Genomic DNA, 6271 nt, shown 5'->3' with positions numbered 1-6271 from the left:
AATACCTTTGGATTACCACATCAACAATTAAAGAAAATAATATAGAAAACACATATCACCTCTTATCAGTTCAAATAATTATTTTCAGTTCAAACATGTCAGTCCAAAAGAGAATTAGAATGTTCTCCCTTAATTCTTAGAAAATGTCAGTTCCAACAGGAAAAGATACCTCAATCCTTAAGTTCAAAGAGAAGAACTCGCACAGATAAACGAAAACGCTGGAACGATGCAAATCCAATGGAAGGTGAGAAAGGAGATCCAAGTCCAGTCTTTACGTTGGCTCGCCATCTATTTCCTTCATTCGATATGAGACTCGATGCATCCACGACAAAAATGCAATCCGCAGTAAGTAAATCCAACTTCAAAACATATACATGCAAAAACGAGCCTGCACACAACAGAACAACGTCCTTAGTGAAGTTACTTTACATTAGCATCATTCAGCAACTTCTGAACAACAATTAACAACATACGTCACATTTTACACACAGTGAAACACAGATTTTTTCTGTTGAGTCTTCACATTAATGCAAAACACTCACAGTTCACCACATTTATCAAAATATACATTCAACTCACCGATTCCTCTGTATATTAACTGTCTTTTGTTAATTGGTCTTCTTTCCAGGTTACACCAGATGAACCAACGATTAGCTTGGCCTTTTAGCATTTACAGATCAACAGGAACTCTATGCAAATAAGTTTTTTTTAACAAAATTATCAATCGATGTAGTTTTAACAAAACTAATCCTAGATGAAATTCTTGCGTTTTCTTGTAGGTATTTTTCATCAATAAATTCTCTAAATCTCTCTCTTCTCTGTATTCTATCTCCGTTCTACCTGCGTTGCTCACAGAGCTGAGCCAGCATCGTTCTCTGGGGGAGGAGTCAGCGCCGCTGCATGGTTTCTCTAATTGGATGATGAACATCTGCAGTGCTATTACCAATTCTCATTGGATGAATTTTGCTGCAATAATTGACATAATGCTTATATGAAAAATAAAATAAAGGATTTAGCATACCCATTTTAATAAACTACTACAATGTCACAAGTTTTACTTTTCTTGCTGTACATTCACCTAATTATTTCGTTAACTATGTAATCATGCTGATTTAGATTTTTTTCTTTTTTCCCTTGAACCTTGACTTAGACTGCAAATAGACTAATTTGAGTCTGGGTTACAAAAGTAACCTACATATTGTATGCACTGGGGGTAAGCAGATAAACATCAAATTTTCATTTTTGGGTGAACTATCCCTTTAAGCCTCCGTTACTAGGTCTAAAATGACGTTTTGGAATTAGCAGTGCAGGCGTTGGATGAGATGCGTAAGAAATTAATCCTATAATTAACACTAAAAACTTTTCCTAGAGTCTCATGGGTTGAAATGTTACACACACAGTGCTTTTGTTGTTTTATCAAGAAATGGATTACAGTAAACTCTGAGGCCCTATTATAGACATCATGGCTTGTTATTTATGAAATGTGCACCTGAGGGTGCTGTTAACACCTGTGCTACATGCAGAGCTGATCCTCAAGTGAATCAATCATTCATTAAAGGTGCAAAACAAACACAGGCAAACACACACAACAGTTTGATGCAAAGGCTACTGCTTTCTACTAAAGGGTCAGTGATTTCATAATTATTTAATAATTTCATTCAGAAATTAATCAATACACTATTCTAATCCAAAATCACATGAAGTACAAAAACTAACTAAAAAGAAAAAAAAAAGTGTCTGATTGGTATGGGTTGTCCATGCCCACTTCAGAGGTGTGATGGTATTTATTCCACCCAAGAAGGAAACAAAAATGGCTCGACCTACAGTGGCACTCTTAGTGTATATATTTTTACAGTGCCCAGTGACAAACACCAAAAACACAGAGGAAAAAAAAGTGATTTACAAAAGTACAAACAAATAGAAAAAGGGAAAGAGGTTCAGCTGCTAAACCTAACTGAATGATTATAGTCAAAGCAATTGATTAGAAAAAAAATGGTTTGCATTAATGTTGGCCTTGTTTGGATCGTAAAAAAATTTGCCCTAAATGAAGTGTTTAGCATTTTTTATTATGGCATTAATTTATTCACATCAGTTTTGAATACACTTGTTGAAACAACAAAAAAATAATTCAACTTATATGAAAAGTTACAATGAAATATTTAATATTTTACTGTTAGGCTTCACTCTTCTTTCCTTTGTGTGTAGCTCCACCCTTTAAATGTATTTTGGATGAATCTGAAGTTATACTTTGTTTCAGATGTTTTAATCTGAGGTGGGCTGTAAGCAATTTTAATTATTCACTTTGTGATGAACCACCATTATAATACATTTGACACTTATACATAGTTCTAAATGACTGTCCTCTTTTTGTCATTGTGTTTTTGATTTATATCAACACAGATTTAGCATGACTAATAAAAGTGAAGCATAAAGTACAGAATATTATCATTTATTCCAGTAGACCAGTGGTCACCAACCTTTTTAGGCCCAAGATCCCTGACCTCTGCCTTTATGAAAGACAAGATCTACCTATTGAAGAATTGATAGAAAAAGACATCCCAGATTGTACTTCAAATTTGAGGCCTTTTACTTCGTATTTTAATTAGCGATGCGCTGATCATAGCTGATTCAGAATTCAGATTTTCTTTTCTTTCTCTCTTTTTTTTTTTAACTAGCAAATTGGATACTGATACTGATTTTTAAGCAAATTTATTTATTGGCTATTTGCTTTATAACAAACAACCTGGCTTTAAACAAAAATATCTAGCCATTTGAAATTAGAAGCAACCACTGCATTTTAATCATGATCTGCATGGGCAGTTGTTTTTGAGTTGATTTAGATTAATTTCAGGATTTAAAACAAAAACAGAATGATCTGACTTTAAGTGTTATTTATTTATTTGCTACATAAAACACCTGCACGAAACAAAAACAGCAGGTCTGAATGAGAGGCACTCTCTGACAGCAGGTGGCGCCTATGAACAGGGTTGCCAGGTTTTCGCAATAAAACTAGTCCAATCGCGTTTCGAGGAGGGTTCCTCTGTAAAAATAGCATTCCTAGGGTAAAATACACATTTTTCGGCAGGGATCTTAAAGTAAAATTCACATTCCAGGGACTAAATATCACGTTATTGGGGTCGCTTCAACCCGAGGACATGAACAACAACCCGCGGCAACAGGGGCGTGTCTAGAGCATTTTAAATGGGGGGGCCAGTCGAGGGCACTGGCTCAAAAGAGGGTGGCCGGGGGGGCCTTCGATGTATGTTAAAAGCACATGTCCAGTTTTGTGTGAGTGAAGGAAATCCGCTTGGGAGTGGAGAGATTCGTCCTTGCGCACATGGATCGCGTAACATTATGCGCTCTCGACGTTGTCATTAAGATCACACTATAGAAACCACCTAAAATTTGAAATTTACTAAAAACAATCCTATGGCAAGACATCTGGTAGGGGGGGCACCTGGGGTGGCCAGCCAAATTTCAGACCCCTGGCCACCACGTAGACACGCCCCTTCGCGGCAACAGTGTTAAGTAGCCCAATTCCGCGGGAAAACCACGGACTTGGCAACACTGTTTATGAACCGACCGCACTATAGTGTTCCTTGTTTACCGATGTAAACAAAGCAGAGTTGCGCTTTATACGGAGAAGAAAATGCCATTGCCATCGAAACTTTTCTCAAGACAGTACCCTTCAGTGATACATTAATATAACCCCATAAATGTAATGCATTTTTGTACTTATTTTACAATTTTTTTCGGGATCTACTGGGACAGTGATAAAGATCTCGCGATCGACGGGTTGGCGACCACTGCAGTAGACTGAAGATTTGTGATTCTTGCTCAATTTTTTTTTCTAATAAGCTAATGCAACACAAATGAACATTTTGTCACTCAAACTTACTGTGTGAAAATAAGTTTGCTTAATTGTTAAATTCTGACAAAACCTGCATTTGAACATCAGTGTAAGAATCAGCAAGCATGCTCAATGAAACAAACTTCATAATATTAAAATACACGCAGTGTAAATTAAAAGGATAAAATATTATAATTATCTACCTCAGGACTTTATAACAATTGCATTTTATGTGAAATTGTTTTCACCTGTTTAATTACAACTGATGTTCTGTTAAAATATTGACCAGAGAGGATGCTGGCTGAAATATTTTCAGAGTTAACATGTGTTTAACTGTGTTTTTAAACCAGGGGTAAAATAAAGCATAGACCATAGGATTCAGACCCGAGTTAATATACACGACCCATGTCAAAACATTTATGGTTGCGGAAGTGATTACTGACATAGAACAGATATAGTACGGAATCCAACAAAGCAGATAAACTGTCACAATGACTCCTAATGTCAGAGCAGCTCTGCTCTCAGATTTCCTTCTCACTGAACTTTCCATTTCACATTTACCACTCTTCATATGACTTTCACTTGCTGATGTACAACATAGAAAATCCTCAGATATAAAATTATGATGAGGATACAAGGAGACACAAAAGACAAGATTAGATCAGAGTCTCTCCAGGCAAAACATCTCGGTTACGTATGTAACCCTCGTTCCCTGAAGGAGGGAACGGAGACGTCACGTCTGATGACCGACGAAATTGGGATCTCGCTTAGAGAGACCAATCTACTTTGAGTGTAAACTAAACGAGCCAATGCACATTGGCATGCGATTATTGCATCCAGCTGCCGCTGATCACAGCATGAGTATAAGTAGGCAGCAGATGCAGCGCATATTCAGGTTTTCGCTGAGGAGCCGAGCCGGTGACCCGGCCGCTCAGCGGTGGTACAGGAGCTGTGGCGACGGGACGTGACGTCTCCGTTCCCTCCTTCAGGGAACGAGGGTTACCATACGTAACCGAGACGTTCCCTTTCAGTCGGTCACTCTCGACGTCACGTAGGATGACCGATGAAATTGGGATCCTACCAAAAGGCCACAGCCACTGCCCTTTCCAGTGTCCTGTGGAAGCCACCCGCGCCCCTACTTTTTGGCGTAGGCCAGGGCTTGCACAAGAGGACCAGCTACTGCTGCTATGGCACTACCCACTGAGTAAGACTGGATAACACTGGGAAAACGTACCCGTTTTACTTGGAACAGGGACGTTGCGGAAGCTCCAACCTTCCCGAAGGAGGTTTCGGAAGCAACACATATGAACATTACTTGGGTGCATATGGAAGAATGGAGGTGATTGAACCCTCTTGGAATGGCAGAAGTCTGCCGGGGAAACACGGGCTCGAGGCTATACCGTGGACTTTACACATATGGGATCCACTTAGGCCTTACATATGGAACCCAGCCTTCTACCAGTTCTCGAAGATTCAATGAGTGAAGGCCTGGCGCCAAACGCTCCGCCACGTCTGGCTGCCGAGGGGATGGAGGAGCTCAAGAGGGTCTACTATATGGACTCTCTGGAGTGGTTTTTGCAAGCCAACCCGAAGCCGGGGCCTCTCAGTGCTTCTACCCGTTTGAGGTGAGAACAAAGGAGGATACCGGCTCCAAACGAAGGCTATAGAATCTAGCGAACGTGTTAGAGGTCGCCCAGCCCGCAGCTATACAGATATCCACCAGCGAGGCACCACGAGCCAGCGCCCAGGAGAATGCAACACTTCTAGTTGAGTGAGCTTGCAACCTGAACGGGCAGGGCACACCCTGTGCCTGATAAGCCAGGGTGATGGCGTCCACTATCCAGTGGGCCATCCTCTGCTTAGAGACGGCATTGTGCAGGTCCCCTATCCTCTTGATGGAGGCCAATGCCAGCAGGAGCAAAGTCTTCCTCGAAAGAAATTTCAGCTCAACCGGCTGCAAAGGCTCGGTGTGGAGTTCTCTGCGAACTTCCGGGTCGTGACCAACCTCATGCAAGTCCCTCAGTGCCTTGGCCTGATGCACTTGCAATCATGCCGTAGCGTGTAAGGCGGAGGCAGCTTCCCCACAGGTCGTATAAGCATCGCTGGCCAGTCGAGTACCTACAGACCCGGGAGGGGAGGCACCTTTCTCCCTGCCGGCTGGAGGCGGTATTAGAACACAACTGCATTGCAACCGACCGCTCCACCGGGGGGACCCTTGTAACCCCCTAGCTGCCCCACCATCGAGGTTGGTGAGGGAGGAGGAACCAGCAGATCAGTTTCCGGCAGTAAAATGGTGCCGTCCACTACCTGTTGAGCTCCTCATGCACCTCCGGGAAGAAAGGCACTGAGGCGGGGCGCTGAGAACCAGCGCGGACCACCCCGAGAACCAATCGTGCAACCTTGAGGGCTCGGGACACGGTG

General features: G+C 41.7%; 1 pseudogene; it reads right to left on the bottom strand.

Moving 5' to 3' along the window:
- Positions 1-4106: 4106 nt before the first annotated feature.
- Positions 4107-6271, bottom strand: part of LOC107558108 (trace amine-associated receptor 13c-like) — a 3392-nt pseudogene continuing 1227 nt past the window's right edge.

This window comes from Sinocyclocheilus grahami, unplaced genomic scaffold (genome assembly GCF_001515645.1).
Source record: "Sinocyclocheilus grahami isolate Dianchi unplaced genomic scaffold, SAMN03320097.WGS_v1.1 scaffold632.1, whole genome shotgun sequence".
NCBI classification, from domain to species: domain Eukaryota; kingdom Metazoa; phylum Chordata; class Actinopteri; order Cypriniformes; family Cyprinidae; genus Sinocyclocheilus; species Sinocyclocheilus grahami.
This window is presented reverse-complemented; position numbering and strand designations above follow the sequence as displayed.